This window comes from Natator depressus, chromosome 19 (genome assembly GCF_965152275.1).
Source record: "Natator depressus isolate rNatDep1 chromosome 19, rNatDep2.hap1, whole genome shotgun sequence".
NCBI classification, from domain to species: domain Eukaryota; kingdom Metazoa; phylum Chordata; order Testudines; family Cheloniidae; genus Natator; species Natator depressus.
In genome coordinates this window covers 12,264,449-12,290,846 of record NC_134252.1, presented here as the reverse complement: position 1 = coordinate 12,290,846, position 26,398 = coordinate 12,264,449, and positions in this window count along the sequence as shown.

Genomic DNA, 26,398 nt, shown 5'->3' with positions numbered 1-26,398 from the left:
GGTTTAAGATGTGATCAGGTGCAGTGGCCTAATTTTGCACTGCCTACCTTTGATTTATAGAGTCTAATCAATCACCACACAACAGGGACATACTTTTAAAAGTTCAAAGCTGACTGCAAAATGTTACAGACGGATCTCACAAAATTGGGTCACTGGGCAACAAAATGGCAGATGAAATTCAATGTTGATAAATGCAAAGTAATGCCCATCAGAAAACAATCTCAAGTATACATACAAAATGATGGAGTCAAATTACCTGTTACCAATCAAGAAAGATCTTGGAGTCATTGTGGATAGTTCTTTGAAAACATCCACTCAATGTGCAGCGGCAGTTAAAAAAGCTAAACAGAACATTAGGAAAGGGATAGATAATAGGACAGAAGATATCAATGTCACCATATAAATCCATGGCATGCCCAGACCTTGAGTACTGAGTGCAGTTCTAGTCACACCATCTCAAAAGAGATATATTAGAATTGGAAAAAATATAGAGAAGGGCAACAAAAATTGAGGTATGGAACAGCTTCCATATGGAGGAGAGATTAAAAAGATTGGGATGGTTCATCTTAGAAAAGAGACACCAAAGTCAGGATGTGATCGAGGTCTATAAAATCATGACTCGTGTGGAGAAAGTGAATAGGGAAGTGTTATTTACCCTTTCACTAGAACCAGGGGCCACCCAATGAAATTAATAGGCAGTAGCTTTAAAACAAACATAAGGCAGTATTACTTCACACAACACAGTCAACCTGTGGAACTCCTTGCCAAGGGACGTTGTGAAGGCCAAAAGTATAACGGGGTTCAAAACAGAATTGGATACATTCATGGAGGATAGGTCCATCAATGGCTACTAGCCAAGATAGCTAGGGACGCAATCCCATGCTCTGGCTGTCCATAAACCTGACTGGCAGAAATTGGGATTGGATGACAGGATGGATCACTCAATTGCCCTGTTCTGCTCATTCCCTCTGAAGCCTCTGGCACTGGCCACTGTCAGAGACAGGATACTGGGCTAGATGGACCATTGATCTGAACCATTATGGCCATTCTTATCCTGCTTTGGTTTTGTACATTAGAAATTTAGATCCTGTCTAGTTTTTTTTTTTTTTTTTTTTAAACTACTATAGACCACTGGAGAATTAGTGGGAGATCCTTACAAGTACCAAGAGTGAAACCTGAACAATCTAGAGGAGGAGGCATTTTCAACCAGTTTTAACAGTTTCAACTGTTAAAACACTATTTGTTGGTTTGTTTTTTAAATCTATTGAATTCAAGAGAAAACACTTGGGAGAAGAGCTCTCCTTGTGAAAAATTAAACCTCACTCTTCCTGCAGCTGAGGGCTGAGAAAGCTGCTACTCTAGTTCTCTAGCTCTGCCAGCACAAATAAGGGAAGACAAGAATTGATGGGCCAGCCTCTAACCCAGTGTAAACTGGGAGTGACATACTGATTTACCCCAGTTTAGGATATGGCCCAATATTCCAAAGGTAGTAAACAACCAGGAAGAGACCCTTTAAAATAAAATAAAGAGAAGAATTCCAGTTCTTTGTTATCCATCATAAAGAAGCCCAAAAGGACACATTCATTTTTTCCCTACCTTTGCAGGTCACTTTTAAAACTAACTTAAAAGAGCCCATGTGTGGTTTGAATTCCTAAGCTATATTAGGAAGCTAACCACTGAGGCAGTAAGGCTGCTGAGAGCAGGTCTGCAAAGCTACTCATTACTATGGTGACCAGGATTAGAAAGTATTTTAATCACAGCATAAAAAATTTTCCCTTTGGAGCTGTACAACTTTTGGGGGAGTCTTAGCACAGTGACCTCAGCCCTCCAGTACCAGCTGTGACATTAGTCCCTAGAAGTCAGGCTCAGAAGCAACCCACTACTGCAATCCGTAACCTGGATACTGTTCACAGCGGCTGTAATAAGCTCTGGAACCTTGACCTACTTTTTGCAAGAACCTGGACATAAAAAGGCAGGACTTATTAGAGTTACTTGTTTCAGGCATCACAATCCAGAAATAAAAACGGGCAGGTACAAACCAATCTTCTGTTTTTCACTGTACACATCTCAGACTGGTCTTCAATTCTCTTCCGAAAAACCCATGATCATTATTTGTACTGTGGGAGCACATAAAGGTGCCAGCTCCATTCTGCCAGGTGCCCCACACACACACACACACGTAACAGAGAGGCAATCTGTGCCTCAGAGAGTTCACAATCTCAGTTGCTTCTAAGGGCTCATCTACATAGCAAGCCACTGCCCTGCAGGACAGGGTGTGAATCGACAGCGCATCAGAGGTACCACTATGTCAAAGCAAAGCATGCCAAGCCAAACTCCAGGACTGACACCACATAGCAGCATCCACATGGGACATTGCCATGCAGCAAGCTAGTGTGCTCTAGATTCACACCCTTGCTTGCTGTGCAGTAACTTGCCATGTAGACAAAATCTCAGATACAGAGCCTAACACTCCGATTCTAGTTCCAGGTGTGACACCCTCCAAATGAAGCAGGTCAGAGGCAGAAAGCTCAACCAGTGGGGGGGGGGGGGGGGGGGGGGGGACGACACTCAGATGTCCTCAGGCTAAGAGGCATTTCAGGTTAGCTAGAAGGACCTGCGATACAAGCTGCCTCCATCCACCTAGTATCCCTCCCTGGGGGGACATCACAGCCTCATTATAAAATCCAGGGTGTAGGCAATGCAGGGGCCTGCTTTGTATCTAGAATTTAAAGCACCTTCTCTCCCTCCACAACAAAAGCCCACACTTGGAAATTGGAAACCAGGTACAAGGGGTTGCCTCTCCCCCCCCCCCCTACACACACACACACACACACACACACTTACTTTTAACCCTTCCCCATCATTCCCATCCAAGCCCACACTCCCCTTTCTCTCTCTCAGACTCACCCTGACTCCACCCCACTACAGGGCACTAGGGGAGGGGAGAGAGCTGACAAGTCAATTTCTGCCCCTGGGACCTTTACCCCATGGGTACAGGGAAAGCTGGAGAAGGAGCAAATCTTTGCTTCGAAGAGGCAGGTGACACCTCTTCTTCCCCTACCAGGTGCTGTTCCCCCTGCATCTACTAGCTGGAGGGCCAAGAGCACAAGAGACTCCCACGCCAGACCCTTTCTCCATCTACTGACCCCAGCTCAGATCCCTTGTCTGGCAAGTCCTCATTTCATCAGCTATTGAGGAAGGGAAACTAAATTCCCTAAAGCAAAGGGAAGAAGGGAGAGAGCAGCTGCACTCAGCCTTGTTTCATCCCTGGTAAATGCCTAGACCCTACGCAACCATGGTTCTTTACAGATTAACAGGCTGTTTGTACAGCGATCTGATGCAGAGCACTATTTGGGCATGTGACCACTGCAAAGCACATGTCTACAGATTTGATCAATTGAACAGATGTAATGGGGAAAAACAAGGCACAGATCCCCAAAGAGCAGCAGCCTTGCCTGTACTGCACTAGGCCCCGTGTATTTAGAGCGTTTCTCTGGTTTGTGAATACAGGAGTCATCCTCCTCCAGGATTTGCACCTCCTCTCTGGGCATGGCCTTCTCTGGGTCTGTCATCACTCCAAGTGTCAGCTACCCGGAGGCACTCAATTGTGACCAAAGCAATCCGAGCCCTTTGCTCCCTGGCAGAGGAAGCACAATCAAGGACAGACACTTCACTGTTGAAGGGCTGGTCTCACACATACAGTTGTTTTAAGTCCCCATCCTGTCCCCGTCTGCCCCTTCGCCGTTTCCTTTAAGCCAAGACCATCTGTCCTCTCTCTCCAATAAAATCACAGCTCATTAGAAGTCAGGGAAGCGGTGCTTCTAGCAGACAGAGCAAAGGATTGGGAGACTGGTCCCCTGGGTTCTAATCCTGGCTCTGCCACACACTTGCGCTTCAACCCTACACACGTCATTTCACCTCAGTTTCCCCATTTATAAGTGGGGAATACCAATTCTCACCTACCTCCCGAGGGTGTCGTGAGCCTTCGTTCATTGGCCAGCAAAGCCCTTTGAGATCCTTGGGTGGAAGGTGCTAGCAAAGGCCTGTATGTTTCTCTCTCTTAGTTTCAGTATACTGGCTCTCTGAAAGCCCACATCCTGGACCCCGGTGGCACTTCCTAGCCACAAAGCTGCCTGCCTGACTAAAATGTGAGCAGCTATTTCCAAAGCTAATGAGGCTGTCCTCCTCTGACCCAGGGAAGGTATCTGCAGGCAGTACTCTTCATGTTCACCTCCTGGAATAAATCCCGAGAGTTCTATCATCTCCCCAGCCTAGGCAGGGACACAGATGGTCTCAGAGATTAAAACATACAGGGAATTAACTGCCCTGTGCAAATGAGATTCTTCATTCAATTGCGAAGCGCGCCTGTAGATGATCATTATTTGCTGTGCTCAGGGCTGTAACTAACTTGAACTACAGAGCAGAGGCAGGTGCGTAGAAAAGGAAGACAGCATGGAAGCTACAAGAGAGAATTAACTACTGGGCACATGGCATTTGTTTTCTCATTTGTTTAGTGTTTTCAGTAACCAGTTACAGACATTTAGCATTTGGGTGACAGAAATATGCAGTAGCTACTGTAAGAGAAAGCAACAGAGCCAGTGCTGTGCTGGGCAAGAGACTCTGGATTTTCTCCTCGAGGGTTGCTCGATCTGTACCCTTTGCTATAGAAGAAGCTGCTGTGCATGCTTTGCTAGCTTAACAATAAAAGGGTTCACTCCCAAAATAGGAAAAAGACTACGTTTTACAGAGTGATGGCTGATGGGTTCCTGCGGAGTCGGCTTTCCAAGTGTCAGTTACAAGAGTGCTCATTGCTGCCGACCCTACAGAAGCAAGATACTGGCTTGTCATTATTTGTAGGAAATAGTGATGCTAAGGGAAGATATCTGGGCAAATTGTGGCTTGATTCTTGGCTCCAAGATCTCCTTTCTCCCTTGTAGACTGCCTGCTTGGAGGGATTTCATCAGCCCCACATGCACGTTCTGGTGCTCTTCAGAAGTACTTGACACAGAACAAGTACCCATCACAAGTGAGCGGTCAGCTACTCCTAAGTAGATCCCTACCACCAGTTTTCTGCCCAGATCACAAACATGCAGATTCTGCTTGGGTGTCAACCATGCTGTTAGAGACCCAGACAGACTGGCAGAGCTGGGGACTAAGGACAGGGGAGTTGAGGTCTTCATGGAGCTAGCACTAGCCAGTGCTGTCTTGCCTGCATTCCTTGAAGACTAAATTAGCCATCACACAGGAGCCAAGATTTTCAAGAGTCACTATTGACACTGGGTGCCCTGCCCAACATGAAACACCTTAGAAGGATCCAATTGTCAGAATGCTGAACACCCATCCTCGGAAAAATCAGGCATCTTTAAAGCATCTCATGGTAGGCACCCAAAATCACCAGTAGTCACTTCAGGAAGATTGCTACCAAAAAAAAAAAACAAAACACATACCAAGTCACAGTACTACAGCTCGATTTTTAAGACCCTATTTTGTACCACTTGTGATTTTTAATAAACTTTTTTTGGACAGAAAGTGTCTCTCACTCAGCCCAGAACCAGTCAGTGTTTGCAAGGAGCTGGTTTCAAATTATGCAACTCACTACAAACGATTCCCTCTTTTATTTAAAGCCTCCCTCCTACATCTGAGGAAATCCCCAAGCGGCACTGACCCCATCTGCCAGCCTGGAATTAGGCTACTCACAAGCCTGCAGATTGGACGAGGACAATCTGTACCATCCAGAAGAGGTTTACCTCCACGTCACCAACACATGCATCTAGCACAAATATCAACAGTGCTAGAGACAGTCACGTTACAGCACAACGTGGTTGAAGAGTGGGTCAGCTTCTGCCCTCATTCGTCCCCGTGCTGAACACTGAAGTTTGTGGGTTGCATGGGTGCAATTTAGGATAGAACCTGGCCCTATCAGAGATTTATCATTACTAATTAAAGGAGCCTAAGTTCTGAAGGAGACATTTCAAATGCTAACTAAAAAAAAAAAATAATGTACCACCACCAAGATTCTTGGATAAAAGAGGCCATAGAAATGCAAAGCCCTTAAACACCGATTTATTGATCCTCCCACAGAGCCCTGAGGGGCAAGAGGTAGCACCATTTGAAAGAGGAGGAAACTGAGTAGGTAAGTGAGGTCACACAGTAAGCTAGGAATAGAAGCCAGGCGTCCTGGCTACATTAGGCAATGCTGCCTTCCCTACCCTTGTTTTATCAGCTGCCATCTGCCTCAAGGTATAGAGCCATTATCTCCCTCTTTCTGGTTGCTATGTGTGGTCAGGAGTCATTTTAAATATGGAAATGCATTAGTGTATTAACAATACAATTAACTGCTGTAGCAGTGCGTCCAGCCATCAATCCACCCAGCCATTTCCTATTTGGGTTGCCAACTCTGACTGAAGCCATTCCAGGAGAAATTTTTTTCCCCCAACATGACAATGTCATTTTCTTAAAATATCCTATTAAAATCTCTTGGCCTGCTTTCAATAGTCCCCGAGAGACGGATGCAGATTCTGGGAGACTCCAGGCCAATCCTGGAGGCTTGGCAACCTTATTTCCTATACCAGGCAGATCTGGCGTTCTGCAGAAGCCAGCATAGGTATCAGACTCATGACTGGGCTGCAGTGAGTTCACAACTTCTGCAGTGGTCTTCTACATCTGTGAGATTCTTCTGCACCTGTAAACATGTAATGCAACATCCTCAGCTATTCCCAAACCACTTAGTTTACACAGCAGATGGCAGTACTAGACGGCTCAAAGGATTGGTAATGGCATTCGCAGCTCTGGATCTCTTGTTCAAATCTAGCTCAAATCGGTTGTGACAAAAAGTAATTACCATCTAGTAGCCTATGTGAAATGATTTATTAATGTCTTCATGATGCCTGGGTTCCCAATTTTACTTTACTACGTACCAGGGAAGCACAAGAGTGTCACACATTAAGATGAGGTGAAAAAAGTTTGCTGGTACCCAGAATTGGGCTTGTTTAAAAACAATGCTAGAGGGTTATATTTAACAAGGAATAAGCTCATAAATTAAAAAGAAAGAGGGGAACCATTTCCTAATTAGCTATTTAAAAGTACAAGCAGGAGCAAACAGCTTTTTAATAAGGTTCGTTTATTTAATTGATTTCACAGGGTGTTGGGTGGCTTAACTGGTGTTTGTAAAACATTTGAGATCCTCAGATGAAAGAAACTCTACATTTGCAAATGTTAGTTATCAGAATTTGAAATAACTGACTAAGAATCAAAGGTGTCTGGCAGTCAAAGAGCGTGCACCCCAGAAATTTGCTCCACTCAGATTACTTTTACATTCAAGAAGCCCAGTTCTCACACCTCAGCCTCCCTGTGCTACTCTGGCCCCCAGAAATGGCCCCTCAGAGAACAGCCAGGTGTGTAAAAAAGGATTCCCAGCTGGCTTACACCTACCAGACTGGATCTATGCTGCCCCCCACCAATCCCCAATGTAGGGGACATGTCAAAAGCAGACAATCATCCAAAGGAAGTGCATCTAAGCGAAGTCTTTTAGAACCATCACCATCTAGGGCTGCTCTAACTTACAGCAGGAGCCAGTCTGCCCCTTGCAGGGCCCACACTGCAGGGAGCACAAGGTTGGCTTAATGACATCTTCACCCTCCGTTCTTGGCCTCAGCACAGGGTGGAAGAGGTTGAGAATCAGGGCCAGTTTTTACTTGGCACTTTCTAAGTTTGATCATGCACTTGGTATAGGAGCCCATACGATTGCACTCACCCCCCACCCTCCCCAACACACACAAGAGTGATGTTTCAGGATTTTCTCCAGGGTATCAGAGCGACAAAAAACCAAACACCACTAAGTGGATAGAGGAAGAGTCCTGAGACCTGAGGCCAAGCCCTATAAAGCTGCACGAAGCTGCTCAAAAAATCTCTTGTGAATCATCATAATAGTTTCATCTGGGTAATGCCGAGGGACTAGATGCCACATACACCTGACTCTTTTGGCTGGACTCTTTGCATCTTCCTCAGTACAGCCCAGAAATCAGAGCTGGAAGTGAACCCAAGAATTACAGTAAACTTTGAGCAGGAACAATAGCAAACAGGATTTGCCAAGCCTCTGAGCTTGTTTTGTAAGTCCCAGATTATGTAAAGCACTGGCCTTCCAGAAGCAGTGCTGCCGGTTTCCCTCCCAAAGCCAGCTGGCAGAGTTCATACTACTGTTACGCCAGTGCTGGAACGAATGCAGTACAGCTCTTTTTATACAAAATACACGTATGTGCGCAAAAGGTGCCTCGTTGCTGTTTTGTACCATGAGCTGCTGTTTGAACATATTGCCAGTGACTATAAAGATTGCAATGACAACTAAGCAGCTGTGGACTAGGTATTTACCTTTATTGCTATTTAATTATCTTCCCAGGTTATTTTAATAGTATTTTTTTATTATAAAACTAAAAAAAAAAAAAAAAAAAAGAAGTGTGAATTTTACACTATAATAGGCACCCAAATGACAGCCCTGCAAAGTGAGGTCCCTTGCGTATCCAAACAGAACGCAGGGTACAGCAGTTTCCTCCGCATTGCCATGCCAGTATGTTACACCCTCTAGCCTACAGGGAGACCACTCCTGGGCGTTCAACATCTATTCTGTCCCCATGGTCCATCCAATCCTTGGCTTTTCTGCCACAACTGCCAGTGAGTGCCCAGTTAGTGTCAGACAACTGTTATCTGCACAACTGTCCGCTAGGAAATTAAAGGAGATGCCAACAAACTCATTCCACATATGCCACCAAAAAGCCATCAGACAGCAACATCTTTCAGTCACCACTAGCCTCGGCTGGATTTGAGCTGGCATCCCAGTTGAGAGACACTCCATATCCATTACCAAACCTCTAAATCAAGTCCCCTTAGCAATATATTTTTGCAGAAGCTCAAGTCCCCTATGTTTTTCTAACTGAGCTGTAATGAGGTGGAGAGTTTTAACGCAGTCCTGAAAAGAGACCACGTTCCTTGTTCTCTGCAGCTCTGCTGTTTGGGGCACTCCTCTGCTGTCTCAATGGTTTTCGAGAGGGAAGAACTACTGGAGGAATAAGCACCCAAATGTTCTACGTGAGCAGCTCCTGTTCACAGCTCAGGGGACTGGAGACCCTAACGTTCACAGTCCAAACTAGAAACAAGTAGCTCCTTCAGCCTGTCCCATCAGCAGCCTCTAGTGGGCAAACAGAACAGATAGCCCTACATCCTCTTTTCTAGCTCCCTGGGAGAGAAAGAGCTGGGTAAGACTGCCACTTTGAGGTGGGCAAAGCCTAAACAGACTATTACCCCCAAGACCCTGCCATCAACTACATGCCTTCCTTGCAGACAGAAATTCTGATGGCTGCCAGCGTGGCGTGTCTTTTCTAGTCTTCTCTACAAGCAGAGGTACCTACCAAGGATGATGCTCTACCCATGACACCCAGGAGAAGTAGCAGGGAACTATCATGCTTATCCCCGTTTGCTCAGTCAAAGCCAGGGCCAAGCAAGCAGCATGCCAGTAGGAAGTGTTGAACCAGCTGGCCTTCCAGCATGAAGGACCTGTGAGCAACTCAGCCACACCCTGGGGCACAGGATCAGGAGGAAAGCTGAACGTGGGGAGCCCAGCACAAGGTTCAAACCACCAGATTCTGCCTGCATGGCAAAGGGGTGATGGGAAGAAGAGTCTCATGAAGAGCACAGGTATCTGACTTCAGGTGTGTGTGTGTGTGTGCGCGCGCGCGCGCATGCGCGCAGCAGAAATGGCTTCCAGGGCCCCATGCACCCTTTGACAGTTTTCCACGCAGCACTGGCCTCAGACACCGTGAGCTGGTGTACAATTACTTTTAGACTTGCTTCTACTCCCAGGAGTGACAATGTGAGAATGGCATCTTTTCACTTAGCGGGCACAACAATGCAGACACAGAGCAGATCAGCTGACTTTAGTGTCTTAAGTAACAGTTCAGCCCCCGCAGGGCCAACACAGTTGGATTCTATTCCTCCCCGAGCATCATCAACAGAACTATTTACTCTAAGGCCTTGTCTACGCTGAAGATTTGCCCTGAGCCCAGCCATCAAGGGCAGCCCGCAGCACAAATCCACCAGCGCTAACTCCCAGTGTAAAAAGGGTAACCTGTTATCTACAGGTTTCAGAGTAGCAGTCGTGTTAGTCTGTATCCGCAAAAAGAAAAAAAGGAGTATTTGTGGCACTTTAGAGATTAACAAATTTATTTGAGCATAAACTTTTGTGAGCTACAGCTCACTTTATCTACAGCAGCACAACTGACTCCTGCTTAAAACCAGATGTACCAGTACAAATCATCATTTATAGCAGTCTACCCTGCCTGCAGCAGGGGTTTGACTCCCAAAGTTCTGGGTGAGAGTTCTGACAGAAGAGTTTTACTTTAAACAGACTGCATTTGAGAGGTGGGTCCCTGAGAAACAGACATGGAACCATATAGTGCCTTTTGAGAGTCACTTTTCAGAGCCTTCAAAGGGAGGTTCAGTAACCCCTTCAATTTCTGAACTTTTTGTGACCAAATCTTTTAGCTTTTTTCTCCTGCAGTTGATTGGGATTGCATAGCCAGAGTTAAAGTGTCACTTGAAATGTAAAGCAAGTTGTATAATCAGCAGAACATGGCTAGTTTGATGCCAGAAGAGGGAAAACAACAGTTTCACACACCTGCACCTTCTTCCTCCGGCGAACAGCTAGTCAGATAGTAACTACAGATCAGGCCATCAGGAGCACCAAAGAACTGTTTAATTAGACATCAGCTTAAAAACGTCCATATCCTAGAACACAATCACCTCTATCTCCGTTATCCTCAAAACGACCTCCACAGGTCAGCCATCAGACAGCTGCAGCGGCCCAGGAGCCAGCAAACAGAGCTATAAACAGGGGAGTTTGAGTGGGAGTTCTGTTGGAGGAGAAGATATTTGGTTTTGTATTTGTATGTGGAGAGGCTTGTAGGGGCTTTGTGCTGGGAGAGAAGCTGAGCCCTGATTGGGGGTGGGGCTTCTCTGAGTAGGGGTCCTAAAAGGTAGCCAGCCAGCGGCACAGACAGCTGCAGCAGCCCAGGAGCCAGCAAACAGAGCTGTAAAGAGGGGAGTTTGTGTTGTGGTGCTCGTTTGGGGTTTGTTTTTGCTGGGGGGGGGGGGGGTGTTTTGGTGTGGTTTGTGTTTCCCAAATTAACAGGATTTAGGTGGGAAGGCTATGAGATACAGAGGCAGCAGTGGAAGTGACCCATGTAGTGGAAGACACAATGAAGATGACTGGATGTGGAAGCTGCGGTATGTACATGGTCCTGGAGGGGGTACCTGATAAGAGTTTTGTCTGCATGAAATGCCGCCTGATAGAGCTGATGGAGGAAAAGATCCGAGGTTTGGAGATGCAGGTGGAAAGTCTGGTTGAGTTTAGGAAGGGGTTTGAGCAGATTGTGGAGCAAAGACATGAGGTACCTGAAGGGAAAAGCTCAGACTTGCAGATGGAAGCAGGGCTGGGGAATTCTGAGGGGAGACTGGGTGAGAAAAGTGGTCAGTGGAAGCATGTGACTAAAAGAACCAGGCAGAGGAAAAGACGGGCCAGTGAAGGAGAAACAGAGCTCAAGAACAGGTTTGCAGAGTTGGAAAATGAAAGAGCTCAGCAGGTAGTCACTGAAGGTGGAAGGACAAGGAAGAAGAGAAGAGCGGCTAGTCCTATAGGAAAAGAGGAAGAGTCAATGGAGACTACACCAAATATGAGCCCCAGGAAGATACAGGATGGGTTGAAGAGGATTACAAGGGAGAGTGGGAATGGAAAGATCTTGCAGCCAGAGGGAACAGAGGATAGACTGGAGAATAGCACCGTCACCAGGAAAAGGCAGGTCTATGTGATCGGGGACTCTTTACTGAGAAGAATAGACAGGACTGTAACCAGAGCTGATCCAGAGAATAGAAGGGTGTGCTGTCTTCCAGGTGCTAAGATACGGGATGTAGACCTGAGGTTGAAAAGGATCCTAAAGGGAGCAGGAAAGAACCCCCTAATTATCCTTCATGTAGGAACAAATGATACGGCTAGATTCTCGCTGGAAAGTATTAAGGGAGACTATGCTAGGCTGGGGAAGACGCTTAAGGAAATCGAGGCTCAGGTAATCTTTAGTGGGATTCTGCCTGTTCCTAGAGAAGGGCAACAAAGGTGTGACAAGATTATGACTATTAACAGATGGCTTAGGCAGTGGTGCTATAAGGAGGGCTTTGGGATGTATGGCCACTGGGAGGCATTCATGGACAGTTCCCTCGGGATGGACTTCATCTGAGTAGGGAAGGAAATAGACTTCTAGGATGGAGGCTTGCACAACTGATTAAGAGAGCTTTAAACTAGGAATTTGGGGGAGATGGTTGGGAGATGTCCAGGTAATCTCCACGCCGGATTTTAGCACTGAGAGGGAAGAAAACAAAGTAAGAAAGGATACAGCCGTGGGTAGGAGAATGTATATAAGGAGGAAGGGCAGTGTGAATACCAGTCTAATAGGCTATAGAATGACCGTGTTTAATAGGGTACAGAATGTGAGCAAGGCCAAAAGAGCAAAAATTAAGATGTTTGTACACCAATGCGAGGAGCCTAGGTAACAAAATGGAAGAACTAGAGTTACTGGTGCAGAAAGTGAAACCAGATATTATAGGGATAACAGAAACATGGTGGAATAGTAGTCATGACTGGACTACAGGTATTGAAGGGTATGTGCTGTTTAGGAAAGACCGAAATAAAGGTAAAGGTGGTGGAGTAGCATTGTATATCAAGGATGAGGTAGAATGTAAAGAAATAAGAAGCGATGGAATGGATAAGACAGAGTCTGTCTGGGCAAAAATTACATTGGGGAAGAAAACTATTAGAGCCTCCGCTGGGATAGTGCTTGGGGTGTGCTATAGACTGCCGGGATCTAATTTGGATATGGATAGAGCCCTCTTTAATGTTTTTAATGAAGTAAATACGAATGGAAACTGCGTGATCATGGGAGACTTTAACTTCCCAGATATAGACTGGAGGACGAGTGCTAGTAATAGTAATAGGGCTCAGATGTTCCTAGATGCGATAGCTGATGGATTCCTTCATCAAGTAGTTGCTGAATCAACTAGCGGGGATGCCATTTTAGATTTGGTTTTGGTGAGTAGTGAGGACCTCATAGAAGAAATGGTTGTAGGGGATAATCTTGGTTCAAGTGATCATGAGCTAATTCAGTTCAAACTGAACGGAAGGATAAACAAAAATAAATCTGTGACTAGGGTTTTTGATTTCAAAAGGGCTGACTTTCAAAAATTAAGGAAATTAGTTAGGGAAGTGGATTGGACTGAAGAACTTATGGATTTAAAGGTAGAGGAGGCCTGGGATTACTTTAAATCAAAACTGCAGAAGCTATCAGAAGCCTGCATCCCAAGAAAGGGGAAAAAATTCATAGGCAGGAGTTGTAGACCAAGCTGGATGAGCAAGCATCTCCGAGAGGTGATTAAGAAAAAGCAGAAAGCATACAGGGAGTGGAAGATGGGAGGGATCAGCAAGGAAAGCTACCTTATTGAGGTCAGAACATGCAGGGATAAAGTGAGACAAGCTAAAAGTCAAGTAGAGTTGGACCTTGCAAAGGGAATTAAAACCAACAGTAAAAGGTTCTATAGCCATATAAATAAGAAGAAAAGAAAGAAGAAGTGGGACCGCTAAACATGGAGGATAGAGTGGAGGTCAAGGATAATCTAGGCATGGGCCAATATCTAAACAAATACTTTGCCTCAGCCTTTAATAAGGCTAAAGAGGATCTTAGGGATAATGGTAGCATGACAAATGGGAATGAAGATATGGAGGTAGATATTACCGTATCTGAGGTAGAAGCGAAACTCAAACAGCTTAATGGGACTAAATTGGGGGACCCAGATAATCTTCATCCAAGAATATTAAAGGAATTGGCACCCGAAATTGCAAGCCCATTAGCAAGAATTTTTAATGAATCTGTAAACTCAGGAGTTGTACTGTATGATTGGAGAATTGCTAACATAGTTCCTATTTTTAAGAAAGGGAAAAAAAGTGATCTGGGTAACTACAGGCCTGTTAGTTTGACATCTGTAGTATGCAAGGTCTTGGAAAAAATTTTGAAGGAGAAAGTAGTTAAGGACATTGAAGTCAATGGTATATGGGACAAAATACAACATGGTTTTACAAAAGGTAGATCGTGCCAAACCAACCTGATCTCCTTCTTTGAGAAAGTAACAGATTTTTTAGACAAAGGAAACGCGGTGGATCTAATTTACCTAGATTTCAGTAAGGCGTTTGATACCGTGCCATATGGGGAATTATTAAATTGGAAAAGATGGGGATCAATATGAACACTGAAAGGTGGATAAAGAATTGGTTAAAGGGGAGACTACAACGGGTCATACTGAAAGGTGAACGGTCAGGCTGGAGGGAGGTTACCAGTGGAGTTCCTCAGGGATCAGTTTTGGGACCAATCTTTTTATTACTGACCTCAGCACAAAAAGTGGGGGTGTGCTAATAAAGTTTGTGGATGATACAAAGCTGGGAGGCATTGCCACTTTAGAGAAGGACTGGGATATCATACAGGAGGATCTGGATGACCTTGTAAACTGGAGTAATAGTAATAGGATGAAATTTAATAGTGAAGTGTAAGGTTATGCATTTAGGGATTAATAACAAGAATTTTAGTTATAAGCTGGGGACGCATCAATTAGAAGTAACGGAGGAGTAGAAGGACCTTGGAGTATTGATTGATCATAGGATGACTATGAGCCACCAATGTGATATGGCCGTGAAAAAAGCTAATGCGGTCTTGGGATGCATCAGGAGAGGTATTTCCAGTAGGGATAAGGAGGTTTTAGTACCGTTGTACAAGGCACTGGTGATACATCACCTGGAATACTGTGTGCAGTTCTGGTCTCCCACGTTTAAGAAGGATGAATTCAAACTGGAACAGGTACAGAGAAGGGCTACTAGAATGATCCGAGGAATGGAAAACTTGTCTTATGAAAGGAGACTCAAGGAGCTTGGCTTGTTTAGCCTAACTAAAAGAAAGTTGAGGAGAGATATGATTGCTCTCTATAAATATATCAGAGGGATAAATACTGGAGAGGGAGAGGAATTATTTAAGCTCAGTACCAATGTGGACACAAGAACAAATGGATATAAACTGGCCACCAGGAAGTTTAGTCTTGAAATTAGACGAAGGTTTCTAACCATCAGAGGAGTGAAGTTTTGGAATAGCCTTCCAAGGGAAGCAGTGGGGGCAAAAGATCTATCTGGCTTTAAGATTAAACTCGATAAATTTATGGAGGAGATGGTATGATGGGATAACATGATTTTGGTAATTAATTGATCTTTAAATATTCATGGTAAATAGGCCCAATGGCCTGTGATGGGATGTTAGATGGGGTGGGATCTGAGTCACCCAGGAAAGAATTTTCTGTAGCATCTGGCTGGTGAATCTTGCCCATATGCTCAGGGTTTAGCTGATTGCCATATTTGGGGTCGGGAAGGAATTTTCCTCCAGGGCAGATTGGAAGAGGCCCTGGAGGTTTTTCACCTTCCTCTGTAGCATGGGGCACGGGTCACTTGCTGGAAGATTCTCTGCTCCTTGAAGTCTTTAAACCACGATTTGAGGACTTCAATAGCTCAGACATAGGTGAGGTTTTTCGCAGTAGTGGGTGGGTGAGATTCTGTGGCCTATGTTGTGCAGGAGGTCAGACTAGACGATCATAATGGTCCCTTCTGACCTTAGTATCTATGAAATCTAGTATCTATGAAATCTACTTCAAATGAATACACTGACCCAAGGCATACTTTGAGCTTTGGTGTAATATGACTAGAGATTGCTTCTAGACAATTGCCATGTCTCTCTGGCTAAAATGAAAGAGGCAGCAGTTATGATAACATCACGCTAGCAGTTCAGGCCATGGATCAGAAATTACTTTCCTTCTAAGAAAGAAAAGAAGTACTTGTGGCACCTTAGAGACTAACCAATTTATTAGAGCATAAGCTTTTGTGAGCTACAGCTCACTTGCATCCGATGAAGTGAGCTGTAGCTCACGAAAGCTTATGCGCTAATAAATTGGTTAGTCTCTAAGGTGCCACAAGTACTCCTTTTCTTTTTACGGATACAGACTAACACAGCTGCTACTCTGAAACCTTTCATTCTAAGCTGACACTGTCAGGCACTCACTACAAAGGTTGGCCTTTGGGATGAAGTTTTGCTTAAAAAAGAGGTAGATGAGAGAGAAAGTAACAATTCAAAACATGATCAAAACACAGAAGAGTCATTTCATGCTTCGAGGAATCCAGATTCTTTGGGTAACTCAGCATTACAATTTAGAAGCAGCATGTGCCTAGTGCTTTGTGAAGAATGCCAGGGAGCTGCCAAGCTTGAAAGAAACTGGTTGAGGAAAAACTATAATTGAGTTCAATGACTGTCCACTGGAGTAGCCCTGCATTTTTGTTACCGATTCAAGAACGTATGGACTGTGGTTGTTTAGACAGCCAAACACTGAAATAAACAAGATGAGACTCCCCTTCGCTCAACCCACACACAGGTCTCTAGTCTCAATATTCTCACCTCTGTGAATGCACATAGTGGGCTTGATCCTGCCTAGGGCACATGCCAAGCACTGTATAAAGGAAAGGCTGGGTCAATAGTGCTGAGCAGAACAGGGAACACACAGAACCTCAGTCCTGCATTACAGACACTGCAGTATGCTTGCCAAGTTTCTCCTCCCTGATAGCAGAAATGAGGACTAGGAGGGGGATCATGTAACAGTGGTATGTCTACACTCCAATCGGACACCCGCAGCTGGCCCATGCCATGCTCCCAGCGCTCGTGCTGCAGGCTGTTTGGTTTAGACACTGGAGCTCCAGTTCTGGGACCCTCCCACCTTGCAGGGTCCTGGAGACCAATCTACACCACAATTAAACAGCCCCTTAGCCCAAACCTGAGCCAGCTGGCATGGGCCAAACGCAGGTTTTTAACTGCAGTGTAACAAGTGTCTCCTTGGCACAAGGAGGCACGTACTTGACCCCATGCCTCTCCAGACATGAACCTTCCCCCCCCCCCCTTTTTTTTTTTAACCTTGAACCCTCACCAGCCCAGGAGCAGCCAAGAAGGGGCTCAAAACTTCTGACTGATGAATTTGAAAGATTAGTTAGTGCTAAACCTAGTTTTCTCCCTCATGTGGCATCCACTCACTCCCATGCTGGAGCACAGCAACCGTGCACACCCTGTTGCACCCCATGTAAGGGTTTATAAGGCCAGGGGATGGGTTACAAAGGCAGCAAGAGTGGCACTGTAGCCTGGTATTAATGCAGAAAAGTTAACGCCACCAAGCCTCTCTCTTTGTGCAAGAGTTCACTGCTGCTTCCATAGAAGTCAACGGTAAGCCTGACTTTAGTGGTGCAGGACTGGGCTGTACGTTCCATGCACGGGTGAGCGCTGGGGATGGACAGGGCTTTCCCTTACTTCTGTTTTGTGGCAACAGGATTCATCTTTCCAGACCTCTCTGCACAGCAACTGACAGGACAAAACTGCTGGGTTCAACAGCCTGTTTAAATCCCAGGGGCCAGGCATTTCTCTCCTTGAAGCTACAATGGGCTTACATGTTTTTAATAGCTGACTAAGGAAACTACACAGGATCTTTCCATCCATGATTGCTTGTATTTATTCTAAGGGCAAAGGGGGAAATAATGCAGTAGCTGAAAAAACCTTTGGGCCAGGTTTTATGGGTGTCCAGCCACAACTCATGAAAAAGGAGCACCCCTGGGGAAAAAAGTCAGGCCCCGTGTTTGGAAGCTGGTCAGCCGAAATCTTCTTCTGTGTAAAGAGTTAATATACCATTAAATATGCAATGTGCATCTTTAGGTGGAGATAAGTATGTGGAATATACCAACACCGTAAAATATCCTCTCATAACCTAAATATAGATCAATATGCCATTTAAAACATTCATAGGTATTTATAACACACCCAGTCACCATGGCATCTTGGTACAAATACCAACACTGCCTAAACCACAATGCATGGAGCATTTGCTGGTGGCCCTAGACGGATGGTTAATCACATGGCACTGGCTTCGCCTCCCGCACATCTCCAGCAGATCGATCACATTAAGGGACGCTAAAAATACATCGGAATGTATTTTAAATATGACTTTCCCGTGCAAGCAATTGCTGCACTTGTCACAGGTATGCTGTGAGAGGGAAGGTATAATCCAATGGCTCCATTAAGAGGTTATTTATACTTTGTAAACATTTGAGAACCCCTGCTCTCCTTGATCCAACACTAGAATACATAACTCCCAGAATTCTTCTGCCATACTTCTCACCAAATACTAAGTTTTTACAGGCTTGTTTATTGACAGCTCGGCCATTGGCGCGACCTACACCACAAGTTATTTATCAGCCTTTCTGAATTTACTCACAGCTGAAGATAAAAGTAGTATTGCACTCTTAGCAGAGTTTGCTTTGCAACCAGTGCAGGGTTTATTTTATCCTCTTCAGAGGCTGTTGGATGAAGTACAACATGAAGTTGTGTTGGTTTATGTCTGCAAGCAGCCAGAAGGAGGAGTGTTTTTCTCCAAAAGACAGACAGGGAGAGAGAAATTCCGCAGTGCTGCCCTGGCATGAGCGTACCTCTGAACACAACAATCCGGTCTCCTGCACACCCTCACAGTGCCAACTCCTTCCCTGCCTTGCTAGGTCTGCAAACTCACAGTGCATTTTAACATTAGCACTCAGGCAAAGAGAATTATATAAGGGGGGGGAGGGGGGGAAGATGCAGGAAGATGAGAGAAAGAAAGCTGGAAATGGCATGATTGGCTAGAATAGTGGATACCACACTGCAGGGGCTGCCCATAAATTCAAGCAGGAACTTTCCACCCCCTTGTGCATAAAGTTGGGAAAACTAGAAAATATCCTGAAAAAGCTGAACATATACAGACAGGATCTTGTCTAAGAGTTAAAAACTAAGTGCATTGCTTACAAAGCACAGCAATTCCCTGTGACTGCTGAGTAATGGCAAATGTCACATAGCCAAAATACCAGAGATGCAAAGTCATTTGAGCCCTCATGTCTTCCCAGAACCACCAGTGTGTTTTGCATACCCCAGTTGAGGCAACAAGTCACTAGTGGCATATCTCTTCTCCCCCTCCCCTCCGATCCCCCATACCCCACTAGGAAAACAAGGCAAGCAGACAGGCAGGCAGCGGGGGGAGTGCAAATTATCCCTCTGCAGGCATAGCAAGCACAACCCCAGACCTGGGCTCTTCCCCCACCCACCTCCCCTGGGTATTCTCCCCTTGGCAATCCCACGGATCATCCTGTGCTCCAGTCTGCATCTCATGCCCCCTTGGGTACCCTTTGCCCACCCAGCCCTCCCTCCTTTGAGCCACCCTGGGTCTCTCTCTCTCCCCTGCACCCCTCTAACTCCCCTCCCCAGCTCTCAGGACCCTCCCCCGATCTCCCTGCTAGTCCCCGGGAAATTCTGGGGGTCTGACTCCCAGAGCCCGATTTGAGTTTGCTGATCCGAGAGTCAGCCCCCTAATTCCCTCCCCCTCTGAAAAACCATGGGTCCCTGCCCCCCCTGCAGTCCCTCTGCACTCCCCATGGGTCCCTGCCCCCCCTGCAGTCCCTCTGCACTCCCCATGGGTCCCTGCCCCCCTGCACTCCCCATGGGTCCCTGCCCCCCTGCACTCCCCCTGCACTCCCCATGGGTCCCTGCCCCCCTGCACTCCCCATGGGTCCCTGCCCCCCTGCACTCCCCATGGGTCCCTGCCCCCCTGCACTCCCTCTGCCCTCCCCATGGGTCTCTGCCCCCCGGGTCTCCCCCAAGTCCCGCAGGGGGCCCTGCCCCCCCGCTGTTTACCTGAGCCGGGCACCCGGGGCGAGGCCGCGCACCCCGCAGGCAGCCCCCCTTGGCCTCGTCCTGTCGGAGGCGCCTCTCCCCACCGGCCGCTCCGAAACCCCCTCCACCTGCCCGGGCTGGAACCCTGCCCCCTTCTGACGTCACGAGATCGCCCTGGCCCCACCCCGGGCCCCGCCATTGGCTACCGCCGCCGCCTATCAGACGAGGGAGGGCGGGACCTCGGGGAGGCCGCTGCAGTGGGCGGGGCAGGCAGGTGTAGATGCGACGTCAGGGGTGGGGGCGGGGCCAAGGCAGGCAGCTCTGGCCACGTGCCCAGCCAGGCAGGGGCAGAGGTTCTACCCTGGCTGGGGGCTGAGATAGCCAGGGCTGGGGGCTGAGATAGCCAGGGCTGGGGAAGGGGGGGCAATTGTCCCCGGGCCCCAGAACATGGGTCACTGGGTCAAGTGGGAGAACGGGTCGGGGGCAGGGCCCCAGCACACATGATGTCCTGGGGCCCCAAATTTCTCTCATTCTTGCAACAGACCCTAATTCAGTGTCCGGCAGGAGCAATGTTGCCATCGGCTGGGCTAGCAAGAGTCCAGCCCCCAGCAGCCACAGCCCAACAATCGCATCACAGTGCCCGGCAGGGACGCCATGACCAGGCATCATCATGGGGATTGGGGGTGTGCAGTGGGTTACCCACAAGCTATTCCTGGACCCGTCACTTCTATACAGCTAGATTCTTATCCCTCCTACTTCACCATAGGGTCTCACCACCTTCCAATAATGGATTAAACGACGTGACTAACACCTTTCACAAATGGTTCATATCCTCTACCCAAGAGGAGAAATGGGTGTGCTTTGTTTAGATGGGGAGGTTTTAATACAGGCCTGTCTGTGCTGCTCTGTGTGTGTTAGAGAAGGCAAGTTGGAGAAGCAGGCCTGGCACTTGGAACGGAAGGCATGGAGGTTTGGGGTGGTCCTTTAATCCTGTGGGGTTTCACCCCACAGTCTCAGACCAGCCCCCTCCAAAGTTCTGTCTCCTGCACAGCGTTTTACCTTTGTGATAGGATGTTCCATTGTGCCTGAGGAGTGGAGCAGTCAACCATGATGCTCATCCCAAAGCTTTAGATTTCTTTAGGTTTTCTGGGACCAGGCCCTTGAGTTCCTTGATGATAAGCCCCAAAATCCTAAACTTGGTTCAATATTTTATGGGAAGCAGAGCAGAGTGGGCAACAGGTTTGATATATTTGTGGTAGCCTGCGCTGCTGAGGATATGTGATGCAACCTTCTGTACTAGTTGGAGTTCCCTAAGGACTGATAGCTGCACATCCATCGATATTGCATTGCTGTAGTCTAGAAGGGAGGTGACAAAGGTTTGTATCACTAAGGCCAGGTCATCACCTGACGGGATGGGATGGTGTTTCCTCACCAGCCGGAAATGGTAGAAAGCATTACTCACAGACACTGTGTGAGAGCTTAGTGTCAGTGAGGAATCCAGGAGCACCCCTAAACTATGGACTCAACTGACAATTGTGGGTGCATATCCAGCCAAAGGAGAATGCACCATGGCCGCACCTCTAGGCTAGTGGGATGCAGGAATTGCACTTAGAGGAAAGGTTTCAGAGTAGCAGCCGTGTTAGTCTGTATCTGCAAAAAGAAAAGGAATACTTGTGGCACCTTAGAGACTAGCAAATTTATTTGAGCATAAGCTTTCGTGAGCATCCGATGAAGTGAGCTGTAGCTCACGAAAGCTTATGCTCAAATAAATTTGTTAGTCTCTAAGGTGCCACAAGTCCTCCTTTTCTTTTTTATTTAGAGGAAACAGGACGTGTCTGGAATCTCGTTTCCTGCCTGTCAAACTCCTCCTGGAGGATGAAGGTTCTCACATTGTAACATCAAGATGCCGTGCCCCCACATAGTATCACCACTGAACATATAATTTAAAGGCCTGGCAGGACAGTCCTCTGAGTAGCACCACTGCAACTTGGAAGTATGTTCAGGTGGCCATCCTTACATACAATGATACCACAGTACTCTACAGCATTGTTGATGCCATAGCACTAATTTAAGCTATAATGTTTTGACCTTTATTGTGTGATACTGTGGTTAATTGTTCATAAGAGATGTCCCAGGTAACGGCTAATTGATTAAATGGTACGTCCCTTCCAAAGCATTGTGATATCAGATACTTGTTAGAAGGGAGGGCATAGTGGGCTAAGATGCAGATTCAAAATACTGCTCCTTCTTGGAATCAGAGGTTCATATCCCAGCAAGCTACTCTCCACCTTTTACTCTTTCATAGTACCTAAACTGTTCCATGCAAGTCATTCATATGAGACCTTCCACTGAGCTTCCATGTGTTCTGTGTGAATATTAACGATTTCACGATCTCTTCATAAGAAAACTGTGCCTCTGTCTCCTTCACCAAAATGTCCCGCTCCCGCTGCCCTCGCCAGCTGTTGTGCTGGTTGTTGCTACCTTTCTCCTCAGAGGTGGCTGCATTTCTGTGGTCTTGTATTATTGCTTTGTAGTAGATGCTGTAGTTGAGATTACAGGGGAACTTTCATCGTAAACCCCCTGCTTCCAGTTACTCCTAACTTTCTGAAAAGTTTCGTATTTTGGCCTGGAATTTTCCATGTCTATTTTCAGAACAAAGCTTACTATATTTTTAAAACTGAGCAAACTCCATTCACTGGCCTTTTTAGTTATGCAAGGGCACAAAAATGTATTTTTCTGCTGTAAAAACTTTTTTAAAAACTCCTAGACATATAACAAATTAAGTTGTATCTTTTCATATTGCAAAAAAAAATCTGTCAGTTAGTGATGGAGAATTCTGTTTAGCACATGCTCCATGCTAAGTTAGAGTTACGATACCATGTATGAGTCTATAGAATGACTGACTGACATTTGTGAGGTTAATATTGTTTATAAAATGTCTTGGAATGTCACGAAGAAAAGGAAATGTAGAACTTTACTGTGATGTGCTTGCTAGTGTGTATGTGCAGCACGATTCTCAACAAGATGGAATCAGAAATGCTCTGAGGTTTCTATGTGTTGGATTTTTCAGACGAGCTCAGGGCTAGATTGTTAAATTCTCAGCACTCATAATTGGGCCCAGATTTTCAAACACCCCAGCTCCCAATAGGTACCCGCATGCTGACCTCTCTGGAAAAATTGGTCCACTTATTTTTGTGCCTAAATGACAGCTGATCTCATCTAAACTATGACCCTAAACTGTTAACAGGTAACAGATTTTTTTGCTAGCTCAAGTGGAATGCTGGGCATGTGCTTTTGCAATGGAAATATCTGAGTCCTGCTCTGGGACTGGATTGCCCTTTCTTCTGCTGACTGCCTCTTGTGCTTCAGAATCTAAACATTCATTTACATCTGACTGGCCTGATTCACCACTCTGTTATGACGGCTTTACAGCTGGTGCAACAAAGTGATAAATCAGGACCTACATCTCTAGCCCTGTGAAACAAGTGTAAACCGAACAGAGAGATCTGCATGAGTCTGAAGACAGTTTAGCACAATAGCTGTAAGAGAAGAGTGACCTGCTTCTATTAATTTCAAGAGGAAGCTGACTCTGAAGTCCAGTGATGCCAGCATCTTTAATAATTGTACTGTTGGCCAAAGCATGCAAGAAAGGGGAGAGACAATCATATTATGAAGCTCTTCACAATCGACTCTGAGTAGCACAGTAAGCATTTCACAATAGTACTGTGAAAAGCTTTTTCACTGGAGGTTTTGAAAAGGAGGCTGGATAGCCATCCGCCTTGGGTGGTTTAGACGCAACAAATCCTGCATCTTGGCAGGGGGTTAGACTAGATGACCCGTGCGGTCCCTTCTAACCCTAGGGTTCTACGATTCTATGATTTTGATGTCACAAGTGGGTGGAGCCTGAATTGTGGGTGGAGTCCAGGATAAAACCCCACACTTTTTTTTTTTCTCCCAATCTGCCCCCGGTTCTATCCCTGTTGTTCAATTGAATTTCACATGCAGTGTAGGAACAACTATTCTCAGCGGCCATGGATTTGTTACAATATTAATAACTTCACCATGCACGTGAGACATCTCCTTGTGATCAAAAATGTTGAAACGAAACCCTTCCACATTTCTGAATGGAAATGGTTTGGAAAGTTTCATTGCACAAAAGTCTTCAGCATTTCAGCTTTTCCTCCTGACTTGGGAAGAAAACCAGTGCGGCGTTTCTCCCAGGATGGAAATTCCAAACTTCACTCAGCTCCAGTTCTAGCATGACTTGCCCCTGCCCACACCAACCAGTCACAAGGGGAAACAGTTCAGCAGGTACCACTTTTTAACTGTCTCTTAAGGCTTGAAATCATTTTCCCATGTGGACAAGCCCTTATGTGCTCCCTTTTGTGTGTGGACAGGACCTTAGATGTGTCTTTCTTCAGAAGGGAGTTTAAATCAAGCCCCGTGTTGCCAGTCTCCAACAGCCCAGGTGAAAGTTAAAGGCCCACAGCCCCCTTCTTGAAATCAACCAAGGGTAAGTCTAATGGCCTCACCAAATGAGGTCTGGCACAGCGAGAGCCAGATACTGCCTGCCGCCGTCACTTATTAAGTTATCTTGCATGATGGTTGCAGCTATGTGGACACAGAGTCCTTACCGAAGAATCGGCCAACATCTATCCAGATACCATGGACAGAGCAGGCCAAAGGAAGAACTGATGCAAAGGAGTGCAACTCCCATGGTAGCAACTAACAGGAGGGCAGTTAAAGGGCAAATACATTAGCTTCCCCACTACACATACAACCCCCCCCTTTACATCACACCCTCAGGTCAACATTTCTTTCGGCATCTGCTATCTCGTCCCCTCACTGTGCAGATTATACTCATAAGATTGTCACAGTCTTGCTAGTTATTTTTCCTGGCATGCGAGAAGTGCACAGTCTTCTAAGAAATGCTGTATTTCTGTCAGTGGTGCTAGAACGCTTTTAATAGTGGGGATGCTGAAAGCCAGCTCCCTTATCCCTGTCTGCACACACACCCCAGCCGGGGCAGGGAGCAGTGCTGTTTCTCTGGGATGGGAGGACAAGGGGGCAAAGGCTGGGGCGGACACAGGACCAGTAGTGGAGCCCCAGGCATGGGGCCCGCAGCCAGGGCCCTGCATGCCGGGCCAGTAGCAGAGCCCTGGCCACGGGGCCAGTGGCTGGGACCCTGGGCGCAGAGCCTCGGGAGTGTGGAGCCGGGTGCAGGGCCCCGGGCACGGGGCCAGGGAGTGGGGCCAATGTTCCAAGAGCAGAGCCCGGGCGCAGGACTGAAAGTGGTGCCCTGGGCGCAGGGTCAATGGTCAGGGAGCAGGGCATGGGGACCTGAGCCCCTCACTGGGGAGTGGAGGCCTGGCGCTGGCCCTGCGTAAAACCTGGGGGTGCTGCAGCACCCCCTGCACCCCTAGTTCCTGTGCCTATGATTTCTGTTGGTTTTGTTGAGATCATTTTTGCAGGGAGCTGTTGCAAACAGCAAGAGTTACCTCTCAGTTTTAATCTCTCTACCCGCAGCCAACTCTTGGGACACAGTGGCTTCCTGGGAATCAGGCATTGGCATACAGCTGAGATTTCTGAAAGGGGGGTGATGGCATGCATGCTGTTTAGACCCACCTTTGTTCCAGGACTGGAGTAGATAGTGTAAATAAACAATACACACGAGGAAAATAAGCTGACTCTGCATCACTGATTTCTCCCTCTAAGGAAAACTGACCTGCAAGGCCTTGAAATCTGGTACCACCTGGCGAACAACCAGTTACCACTTACACCCACTGGGCCTGATTCTCCACTGCCATGCACTTGTGAAAAAGCATAAAATGCCCTGCCCAGTGTAAATGACTGGAGAATTCTGAGGTAACATTTTACAGCCACTTTGCACAAGGTGGAGATGAATAACTTACACCACCATTTGCCTCACCACTGAATTTGACCCTGGATCTGATGACAAAGTCACAGGTTACTTACAGGAATCCCTTGTGTGGTTGCCTGCAGCCCCCTAAGCCTAGTGAGTCTGATTGTGATCTCACATTGGTGCAAAGCAGGAGGAATGCCACTGAAGTCAGTAGAGTTACACCAGGGTAAATCTGTGGCCATTTATACCTGTGAAGAGGGGGTGCACACCTGCTTTGCTCTCATTTTAACCTGATACAGGGCAACAGAGAATCACAGGGGTGAGCGAGAGCAGGAGCAGAACTGTTATGTTTGCTCCTACTCATTTACCATTGCAATCTTCTCTCAGTCAGACACGTTCCAGTGGCCAAGGGCGGCTGTGTGTGAGTTGTTACCGGGTGCAGAACAGCTGCTCTATTTGCTTACTCAGGGCCTGACTGTCCTTTCATCGCTGCTGGTTTTGTACCTCCACCGGCTTCATCGGACACTGCCCAGCACTCAGCACGTTTGAAAAGCAACCTGCTGCTCTGGATGTATTTAAGAGCCTAACTGCAGGCTCAAAATCTTGGCCACTGGAATCAAATCCTATTTTTCCCTCCAGAAACTGCTTAAATTTCATTCTCCAGAATCTCAATTTCCCAAGTCGTTGT